General features: G+C 36.5%; 1 protein-coding gene across 7 annotated transcripts in view; it reads left to right on the plus strand.

Moving 5' to 3' along the window:
• Positions 1 to 3,323: 3,323 nt before the first annotated feature.
• Positions 3,324 to 12,125, plus strand: part of LOC121868730 — a 116,213-nt gene continuing 107,411 nt past the window's right edge. For 6 of the 7 annotated variants that reach the window (XM_042369610.1, XM_042369602.1, XM_042369635.1 and 3 more), the window contains exon 1: positions 3,325 to 3,686. The gene's annotated coding sequence lies outside the window, so the exon portion shown is untranslated. Of the gene's footprint in view, positions 3,687 to 12,125 lie in introns of all 7 variants that reach the window. The other variant, XR_006089445.1, reaches the window with a different exon arrangement.

Genomic DNA, 12,125 nt, shown 5'->3' on the forward strand with positions numbered 1-12,125 from the left:
TCAGCTGGGAAAAGTTGATGTTTTGCAAATACTTCACTCGATTTTCCATCGTCAAAGGGTAATTAAAGTAAGCACGATTTAACCACACCGTCCACACGTTGTACGAGACTAAGCTGCGCCAAGTGCGGCGGCGGCGCCAATTAATAACAGACATGAATCGTACAGCATTGACAGCAACTATGAAAGTAACTTAAATTTTGGTCTGATTTTAATGAAAATTCACTTAGCAACGTATTGAAAATAATTAAATAACATATAAAATGATATATTTGTTGGTAGTGTATTATTCAGCTGTCTCTCTAAAGGAATCATACGCCTGGCAGTGAGTGTCTGGGGGACTGCAGCTCTGCAGCCCTATGCACGAGCCGCCACTGCCTACTACCTATATAACATCGCGTTTATAGTCTATCAAATACTATATTATAGTCTTCGATAGAAATGTTGTAGGTCGTGCGACTGGGCGAAAAAAGATAACAGTTCCCCCATTTACAGAAACCCATTTGTATAAACCCAACAGGTATAGACTACGGTTAGTTGATTAACGGTTAGACAAGATAGAAATGTCTTAAGAAAAAATTGTGTTGGTAGATTCGTCTGTGTGTAATATATTGTACAGTCGGGGAAAAAAGTCTTGAACACTTAGCAATATCTGGCATCTACTTCTTAGTTATATATATATATATATATATATATATATATATATATATATATATATATATATATATATATATATATATATATATATATATATATATATATATATATATATATATATATATATATATATATATATATATATATATATATATATATATATATATATATATATATATATATATATATATATATATGATTGGGATGTACTAATAATACTACTAGTCATCACATATTATGCCTGAACCTGGTGGTACTAAATTGGCTTAATAAACCTTACTATCAAGATACGAATCTCCATTATAAAATGTAGGGACGTGTAGGGATATTTTGCTAAATCTTAGAGGCACATAGGGACATTTTGCTTTTCTCTTAAGGATTTTTCAGACAGAAATCCATATTTTAGTTGGCAACAATGCTTCGTGCAGCGTGGCTTTGTTGTTCACAAGGCAAATCGCCCTTTCCCAGCATTAGTTATTGATCATGCACACGAACAAAACAATGTAGTTGTGAAAGGAGATGGTGGGGCAGTCAGTTTGATGCAAAACCCAAAATCTCTCTTGCTGTTTATAGATGACTACGAAACAGTTTCCCTTGAAAACAGCACCGATCAGACAAGCATAAGTTGTCTGCATAGGCCACATTTGCTCGCAAAACCAGATTTTTCCCAGTGTATTTTCTGTTGTTTTAAGTGAATCCGACCTTCATTTCCGTCGCAAATGAGCCGTTATTGAGATATGACCCTCTTCCCCTTAATTACCAACACTATAGGTCATTCAGAGTGTGCAGCGCTTTGAAGTAAAGGGAAAATATGGGGTAAAATAAAATAAAAAAAACACCAAACAAACATTTAAAGCCTTACCTAACCTTTCCTAGCCTGTAAAAAAGTTAGATTCGCTTTCGAGTTTATGGGATACTCCTTATCTGAACACCGACAACAACACAACCATCACATGTGGGTGATTTGAAACTGTTGCAGTTGGTAACTTTTTCCAGGCAATTATCGAACACAGTCTGAACATATCAAATATAATTACGCTATTTTCATAAATTGTCTTAACAACATTACACAATACACATTAAAACATATTGTTTTGTGGGCCATGCGATTGAGGCGGGAAATTCAGATAAATTGAATATGAATGACGTTCATCTACACTGTGTGAATTTTGTTTACCAAATTTTATGATGTAAAATTTTTTATTCCAGAAACAAAAATTGAATGTGTAGAAGATAAGATACATTATTTCTTTCTGTACTCTGGATGACAGTGAATGTAAAACAATATTTTATATATTTCCATGTTTATTGGAAGAGAAAAAAAAGCTGTGAATTGTGTAAAAAATAAATAAACAATATACTGTAAAGATGCAGAACTGTTACTTATCAAATATTTACCTACGGCCTAGAAAACATTGCGTTAATGTTCGAAATAAGGCAAACAGAGTATTGGGTTTTATATCTAGAAGTGTAAGTAACAAGAGTGCAGAGGTCTTATTGCAACTATATCTCGCGCTAGTCAGGCCGCACCTCGATTATGTGGTTCAGTTCTGGTGCCCTTATTATAGAATGGATATAAATTCACTAGAGACGGTGCAGCGAAGAATGACGAAAATGATTCCGGGACTTAGAAACCTTCCATATGAGGATAGGTTAAAGAAACTAAACTTGCAATCCCTAGAAAGACGAAGAGTGCGGGAGATATGATAGAAGTATTCAAGTGGGTGAAAGGAATCAATAAAGAGGATATAGATAAAGTTCTTATAATATCCGAGCAGCATAGGACTCGAAGCAACGGATTTAAGTTGGATAAGTTTAGGTTTAGGAGGGAGATAGGAAGGAACTGGTTCACAAATAAGGTGGTGGACGAGTGGAACAAGCTTAGCAACTATGTAGTAAGTGCTGGAACGCTGGAAAGTTTCAAAAGGAGACTGGATAGATTCATGGATGATAGAGAGTGGTAGTAACTCGACAGGAGCTGCCATGCACAGGCCAACCGGCCTATTGCAGACTCCTTGTTTTCTTATGTTCTTATGTATGGTTACAGTCTGGTTGATATTGCCCATTGGATAAAAAAAATAAAAAATAAAAGATATATATATATATATATATATATATATATATATATATATATATATATTTATTTATTTATTTATAGCGTGTAATGTGATTGGATATGCTCTCCGTTGTTAATACTCCAACTACTGTACATCAATAACTGTTTACTTCATCTGTCGAGTTATTTTTTCACTAGTATTGTGATAACCAGATGCAAGCAGTATATTTTGGTATCTTATTTAGAATATGAGGCTGAATCTTACTGTTAAAAATAATCCTTTGTATACTCTATCTATAGATTAAACGACCATTAGTGATATATGACTATGAATACTTAAATATATTGCTTGAATAAAGCAAATTAAAATGAACAAATATGAAACGTTTTGCTGCTCTGTCTGTTTGTACACATTAGAAGATTGTAAAAACTTTCCAGTAAAGCTTGTATGATAACAATTATTACGAAATAAAAGATATCTTCTTATTAGGTAAATTATTTTTAAATAATAATAGCTAAATATTTAATATACTTGATTATTGATTATACAGAAAGGGAGAAACAAACGCGAATAAGTGAGCGCATGCGCAGACAACACTGACCGTGCGTGTGAGCCCCGTTTTGAATATCCAAGATGGCTGCTCTGTAGAGACAACTTTTACAGCTCAATTGTTTGAATGTACTCATAAAATGTAAACAAACAAATGTTAGCCGTTCAGCTTCTGCCCAGTGATTCATGTACGATATATAATTATATCTCCAAGATTTGACACTTGTGCGATAAGTAAAAGTCGCCTAAAACGTTTAATATATTGTTGATGTGGACAAGACAGTTGGTGTTTACATTGGTTTTTAAGTCCAAAGTGTTGTGTATTTCGAGTGATATGTGTTGTAAGTGAAGGAAAGAGTGCAATATAAGTCAGGATATAACTATACACCAGTGAAACACCATCTTCTCAAGCACAATTACCACAAGGTAGGTAATTTTAACCCTGTTTATGTTGTTTATAGTAAAAAGAAGGCGTGTGCCCGCCGAAATGTTCCCATTGACGTTTTTATAACTAAGGCCATATGTAGATCTTAACTGAACCATTGTCATACGGAAGTTGAAAAAAAATCGAATTATTTGTTATTGTTTTATCCTTGAGGCATATTTTGAGTTAAAGTTAGTTAAAGAAATGGTGTTTACAGGACTAGGGTGAGCAGTGTTGGTCTGGGGTAATGTTCTAGTCTAGGGTGGCAGAGTGGGCCACTTTGTCACTAATTTGAATTCAGGGTCCTCCAGTAAATAGGAGTGTGATATGAAAATAGGTACATTAGTTGGTTTCGTTAACAGTGAGTAATCATGGTTTGAACTGAACACTGAAAGACTCGTAGTTTTAAGTAGCTTAATGGCATCCCTAGTTAATGACTTAGCTGTACATAAGAACATAAGAAAATAAGGAGTCTGCAATAGGTGTTCCAGCACTTACTACATAGTTGCTAAGCTTGTTTCACTCGTCCACCACCCTATTTGTGAACCAGTTCCTTCCTATCTCCCTCCTAAACCTAAACTTATCCAACTTAAATCCGTTGCTTCGAGTCCTATCCTGCTCGTATATTATAAGAACTTTATCTATATCCCCTTTATTGATTCCTTTCACCCACTTAAATACTTCTATCATATCTCCCCGTACTCTTCGTCTTTCTAGGGATTGCAAGTTTAGTTTCTTTAACCTATCCTGATATGGAAGGTTTCTAAGTCCCAGAATCATTTTCGTCATTCTTCGCTGCACCGTCTCTAGTGAATTTATATCCATTCTATAATAGGGGCACCAGAACTGAACCGCATAATCGAGGTGCGGCCTGACTAGCGCAAGATATAGTAGCAATAAGACCTCTGCACTCTTGTTACTTACACTTGTAGATATAAAACCCAATACTCTGTTTGCCTTATTTCGAACATTAACGCACTGTTTTCTAGGCCGTAGGTCCGGGCTCACAAGTACCCCTAGGTCTCTTTCACAAGTCGACTTCTCTAGGTTGATGTTGTTAAGGCTGTATACATTGACAGTATTTTTTCTTCCAATATTAAGTACGCTGCACTTGCTGGTGTTGAATTTCATTTGCCATGAAAAGAAGTGCAATAGATATACGTACTTTCTTATGTTTCTGAACAGATACAAATGAAACACAACAATATTTTCTTCATGTATACTGTATAATCATTGCACCTTCGGTCCCCTTAAGCAGTATTGAACTTAGGCATAGTAATGTAATATATTTTTCATTGGGGGGGCTCAAGTAGAGGTAATATCTGCTTCTTGTTGCCATCACCCCCAACACACACAGCTGCTGTGACGAATCTTTTACCCCTCGAATGTAATTAAAAACACCAAGATCAACTTTGCATAGCTACTGTATATACCGTATTGTTTTAAATTCTTAAAGACTTAGTTTAGCTTTGCAGACTTAATTTTATTAACATATTTATTTCGTAGTGGATATAGGTACAGCAACCGTATTGATGGACTGTTGATATTGGTTAGGTTTGATTAGGTTAGGTGAGCCAGAAAGGCCATCTTAGTAAGTATTGTACAGTCTACCCAACATGCATGTGCATTAGGTTCCCGTACCAATAGACATTGATGTTTCACATATGGCTGCTGTACTTTAATCCTGTGCCTATTTATTTTCATACAAAGAATTTAATTGGGTGGTTATAACACAAACCAGCCAAATCAAACTACCGGATAATTTAAGATTGACAATAAAATAGTCAATCTTGGGAATATAAGCATGTCAAAAACTTCAGTGTTAGGCTGTCATAAATAATAACCAGTTAATAAGCCTTTTTTTTTTAATTCTTCCTGCACTCCTTTTATACCAGGGGTCTGCAACCCCCATTTTTCCGTGTGGCTGGAAAGGGGCACATTTATGACTGGCTGAGTGACGCCAAAAATTTTTACTGCTCGAAGACAGTTTCATATTTCCGTATTTTGTGCTGCTAAAGATTATGTATCCTAATTTCTCTCCAGAATTTATCACTTGGCTAGTGACTAGTGCTATTATTTTAATGCCGAATGCGTATATACTAATGATCTTTGTTTTAATTTCTTTATGGTTCCTTATTATTATTTTTATTGTTATTATTGCAGTGTTTTCATTATTATTATTGTTATCAGTATTATTTTATTTTTATTTTTGTATTTTTTATTATAAATTTTACTTATCTGAATTATTATTATTATTATTATTATTATTATTATTATTATTATTATTATTATTATTATTATTATTATTATTATTATTGTTATTGTTATTACGTTTTCGCCCCCCGAGCCCTGATATGGGTCGGTGACCTGTGTCCGGGTGGGCTAATACCCGTAAAAAAAAAATACTGAAAATGAAAGCTATGTTTAGTCTTAAATATCGGTCTTGTTTATAACAATTATCTGACACTAAAATATAGTCCTGCATTTCTGATTTTGCATTCAATTCTGTGGAATGCAGTACTGACTTATGTTGGCTTAGTATACCTGCTGCTGATCGCTGATTACTAGCACCATTAAGTGGCCGACTAGTGTATAAAGGTTGCGGACCCTTGTTTTACACCAAAAATTGAGAGCCATCCTTGGTCACCGATCCCTCAAAACACTTGACCCCAAGATACTAAAAAGAATACCAGTTCAAGAGGTCTATTACTGTCAATATGAATCATCCTAAAATGACTTAGGTATCCCAGTATGGCACAATGTATCCCATCCAGTTTGTTTGTAAGAACATTTGTAAAATTAAAAGTGAAATTAAAGTATATACCTGTACTTGTACCGGTACAGGCAGTACTAGTAGTAAATGAATATTGTGCAAAAGTACTGTATCCAGTAATTTTTTGGGTGGAGACATATTTTACCAACTGTGCAGCAGGTAATATACCTTACTTGAATTAGGCCAAAATATATCAAAATATACTAATATGGCACAGTTTACATCGAGTTTTTTGATGGGCAGGGTTACTAGGTAAAGGTAACCTGCAATGTATTGGTTATTATGCATGTATCACAAGTGAACGGTCTTGGGTTTGATCCCTGGGTAGGGTGAAACTATGGTCAAGTTTCCTTATGCCATATGCCCATGTTTATGTAAGTAATGGATAACATGAATGTTAATGGGTTTGTGGATCATGTTCTGGGGTAAAGGATATCCATTGCAGTTGGCAAGTTGTCCTGGCTTCTTAGATTGTTTACTGACACTGTGTCATACAGCTTGTTAACTCTGGGTGTGGCAGTTGTGTTATGATAGCTTCTACACCTTAAACAAATTTACACCTTGGTGGTGAGGTAAATGTGTAATGTGACACTGAAAGAGAGTAGCCCTAGCTGGGCATTGAGAGTATTGGTGAAGTTCTATACAGAGATGGCTTGGGCATGTGAAGAGAATGGATGAGGCCAGTTGGGTTAAAGAGATGCATGAGCCTAACACAGGGGGGGAGAGCCAGGAGTAGGTCAAGAATGACATGGGGAGGGGATCTTAAGAAATGACACTCGAGTCAGAACCTGACAAGACATGCTGCAAGAGACCATGCAGTATGGAGAACTGCCGGCAGGTAACCGCAGCCAACCCATGCGAACATGGAAAATGGAGGACTTGCTACATCCACTTGTTTCATTTTATAGGCATCTGTTTATATCAGTTTTTCCCACACATTTTTCTAGTTCCTGGTGTATTGCTGTTTTATATTAACAGTAAATATTATTTCTTCCTATTCATTATTGGTTTGAATGCGTAAACATATGTAAGGCTCTATGCTACTGGTTTGTTTTAGTACTGTACATTATAGAGCTGAAAATCTTATGATCAGGAACATATCCTTATATTATCCAGTTTAGGAATTTTGAAATGTACTGTACTGTACTGTACTGTATAGGGATTAGGATATAAGTGAATGCAAATGTTCATAACCAGTTGATGTTTTAAGAGAGAGAAAATGCATCATAATTGAGGCTGTATTTTTTTTTTTTTTTTTTTTTTTAAATTGGGCACCCCCCTACATCCTTGTGTAAGGTGAAGCGCAGAAGCGTTTACAGCGCCCAACAGGGAAGGATGCTAAGTTCATGCTTGCCTTTATGTCTCACGAGTTAAGGGCGTAGAAGCTTGAAGAGTCTGTTGTTTATGTCATCAAGTTATTGGAAGCTCCAACAACTTTCCCTTATTACGAATTCCCAACTTTCGACTTACAACAGGTACCTACTTTACTGGTAGGTGAACAGGGACTAATGGGGGCGAGGAAGTAAGTCCAAACAACTTCCACCGGCCCGGGAATCGAACCCGTGACATCTCGCTTGCGAGGCAAGAACGGTACCGCTTCTACCACCGGTCCCCCCTGAGGCTGTAATAAATATGCTTTGCTGTCATTTCATCACATAAAACGCCTGGTGGCAGACTGTGTTACATAGGTCGAATGAATCGCCCTAGAATTAACTCAAGTTAGGCCTAAGGGAAAGGTTTTGCAGGTCTGAAGTTTTCTGACTGAAAGTTGATATAATAGCCTGGTATTGTACCTCACTTGCTGTTTCTTATTACAAGGCATGTTAGTGAAGCACTGGCTGGTCTTTTGCACTCATGCATACATTTGTACTGTAAACAACTCGTTACAAGTTTCTATATATCGAGAAGTAGTTCCCAAATATTTTCCAGTGTGACCCCCCATCTAGTGCTGTCACCTATCCAGTGCGATTCCAAGTCATTATGTGTGTGAGGTGTCTTAGAACAAATACTGGCATATTTTTTTGCAAATTTAACCATAAAAACAAATAAGGAAAATGTATTACATAATGCATTAATCTAGAAGAATCATTTAATACCTATAGCATACCTGTTTATATCGTCATTTAATAGTCTATACCTGGAGGTGCAGTATGATTACAAGGTTAAGTAACTTAACTTACTGTACAATTTTCTTAGTTACAACTCTCACATTTTGTATGTGACGTGCATTGTTATTTATTAAATTTATTAACTGTGCGTATAATTATGTTATTAAACAACGTAGCATACAGTGTTCTATGTTACAACTCTGTCAATTGTTGTATGCCATGACTGTCATATTTCATGTCTCACATGTTTATGTCATCATTTGATTAATTTTCTATACGGTACCTGGTGGTATACGTATAACATTAAGCAACAAAGCATACAGTTTTCTAAGTGAGGTTTAATATTATTGTTACGCTAACCATATTTTATAAACACCATTGACAAGAAACCTGCCTCACACACATAGGTGCTTCCAAATTGTACCAGAACCTTGATAGCTCAATTTTTAACTGCTGAATATCTCTATGATAAAGTTATCCAAAACTTTGATATGTCAATAATAGACATAAAGATTCACCCTTGCCTCGTTGCCAGCTTGTAATTCTGACATTTCAAGTGCAAAAGTGCCACACTGTTTTGCATCTCTTGAATGGAAACTGAACAAAATCAAGACTCAATAAGCAACTCAGGGAGTCTATCATTGAAATTTGCTACCATTTTCTGTTCAAAGGTAGTAGTGTGGCACTTCTGTTGCGAAACGTGTCAGCAAGGCAAGCCTGACCTGGACTGATCAGATCTGACACAAGGAGAGTAATTGCATTACACGGTAATCTGTTAACTAGGGTCCTAGTCTTAGGTGCCTTACAGAATAGTATATTATGTACGTACAATGGTAAATTGAAATGATATTGATCTCTAGGAGCAAAATAAAAATATTACTGCCAATATTACACAATAGTGGGAATAGTTAAACTGGGTATAACAAATCCCGTGAAAAACAAAATAAAATAGCAGTTTATCTTCTATATTCGTAAAATGTGACTCTCAGATAAGAAATAAATTTTAATTTATCTAACATAACATTGAGTTCACCGAGTCAAAATAGAAACTTGGTACAATGGAATCAAATCCAAAGTGAGATTTAAATTCAATGCAAAATGATGATGGGAAGGCAAGGTTTTCAACGAACTACAGGTTATCGCACAGTAATCCGGAGCCTTATAATATCCTTCAGCAGAATAAACGCGCGCACATAGGCTGGGCATCTGTGTAAATGTATACATGATGACTTACACCGTGATAATACCCTAAAATCACCCACTTCTAACAAAGAGTAGTCTTCATCTATTAGTAAAAGATCGGTTGGTACATCCAGAGTAAACAGTGTGCCATCAGAGTATCATGGGAAAGGTTCTACATGCCGTGCATTAATTAGCTTTGCACTAGCATAGTTACGTGGATGAGGAAAGCAGTGCATGAGAGTTGACTCAAACAGAAGGATATACTGTACTATTCTACCTCTTCTTCTGCAAAAATTGGAGTTAACCGATAACTCGTCTTGGCTATTTGTAAGGCTTCAAGAAGAATTTTCACATATACGTGCTGTGCATCCACTCGTCCTAACCCTGCATCAACCATACTTGCAATTAGTTCATTTTTGTTAATAGATATAGCTTGAGTTGAAGTTTTTGTAGCATGCAAAATGCTTGGAAAAAGAAATGAATCATTCCAGTGTAGGCACTGAATTCATGAAATTATAAAAAATTTAAATAAATGATTAGACTCAAAAATCTTTTCCTGTTAATATCATTATAGAAACGTTAGGAACATTATTATACTGTATACGTTTTGCAGAACATAGTTTTAAACAATAATCATCAGATACACTGGGTGTATTTGACGTATTTGCTGTTTGAACAGTTGTGTCTGGGACAACGATGTCTGGGATATCATTATCATTCCTGGGGAATGAATCTGAATGAACCTTTTTAAGTCTGTCCGCATGCACAACATCTGAAGTTTGTGAGTTTGGTTTCAAAAATTTTAATTTGTTGCATGCTTCTTTTGCAATAATGCGGAATGGTCCGTCAAACTTGGGTGAAAGCTTGGACTTTCATTCAGGTTCTCGCACCATAACAGCATTGCCTATTTCTAGCATGACCGGCTTAGCTTGTTTATGTTGCTTGTATATCATTTCAGTGCGTGACACTGCTAATGTTTACGCACTTGTCCGTGAATATCCATGAATATGTTGATTTGCCTGGTAGCGAAATCGTCCACATTATAGACTGGGCATGGCTTGTCTGTAGTACGTCATACGGTAGACATTTGTTAATGGGACCCATTAATAGATGCGGCGACTTGCGGTAACCAATCTTCCCATGCATAGTGCATTTGACTAGCTATTGGACAAAGATTCTCTAGGATTTTGCGATTGGTACTTTCAACAAGGCCATTAGCCTGTGGGTGATAGGCTGCGATAAAACTTTGTTGGATCTCGTATTGTCGACATATTTGCACTACAAGTTGGTTCTTGAACTCTAATCCGTTTTCGGAAAGAAGAACCTTGGGCGTAGTAAAAGGACATATGAGGTGAGTAACTAAAGCATAAGCCACAGATTCGGCTGTTTTATCCTTCAGTGGGACTAAAATCACAAATCTAGAAAAAATATCCACACACACTAGGACGTACGAGGATCCTTGATGACTCCTCCAAAGTTGTAACAAGTCGATCGCAACTGTGTCAAACGGACGTTCTGGTGTAGGATATTGTAGAATTGGAGCCGGTGCCCTTGTAGTACCCTTATGCTGAGCACATGACAAACACTTAGCAATATGCAATTCTATGTCTTTCTTCATAGTACAGTATTCCAACAATACTTTCTGACCTCCGCCAGACATTTGTCATTTCCGGGGTGACCTGCTTGAGGAGCATTGTGATACAACGTTAGTATCGTTTTACGAAGTGTATCGGGTACGACAATTTGTGTAACAATACCCTCAGTTGTCTGCTTGGAGTGAAGGAGTATGTCTCGTCGTAGTTCATATTGATTGAACGGAAGAGGTAACTTTGGAAGATTAGCCTCCTCCCCCGACTCTAGAGTGAAAATGACAGTAGACCACAATGGATCGAGTCGTTGTTCATGCCTTACTTGCGAGTGGGAGAACAATGATAGAGGCATCACTGGTGCTATGTTTCTGGACAAAGCGTCTGCAACCACATTCGCTCGTCCTGGTAAATACAGGTTCAAACTCTTGAATGGTCAGACATCAGCGTGCTAGTCTACCTGAAAGATTTTTACCGTGAAACGGCTCTGTCACTGTCACGTATAGGCGGTTATTTTATTACCCTAAATTATGTCTTTAAACTTCTTCAGTGTCCAAACAACAGCTAACGTTTCTAAATGCGTTACTGAGTAACGTGTTTCAGTATCATTGAGTTTACGACTTGCAAAAGCAATCACTCTATATTTTCCTCTTGCATCCAGCTGCATAAGTACAGCGCCGATTCCCTGTATTGAGGCGTCGGTACACAGAGTAAATTCTTGAGAGTAGTCAGGAAATGATAAAACAGGGGCATTGGTAGGTGCTGTCTTCAATGCACTAAAACTATCTTCTT

This window comes from Homarus americanus, unplaced genomic scaffold (assembly GCF_018991925.1).
Source record: "Homarus americanus isolate GMGI-L3 unplaced genomic scaffold, GMGI_Hamer_2.0 scaffold32583, whole genome shotgun sequence".
Lineage (NCBI taxonomy): Eukaryota > Metazoa > Arthropoda > Malacostraca > Decapoda > Nephropidae > Homarus > Homarus americanus.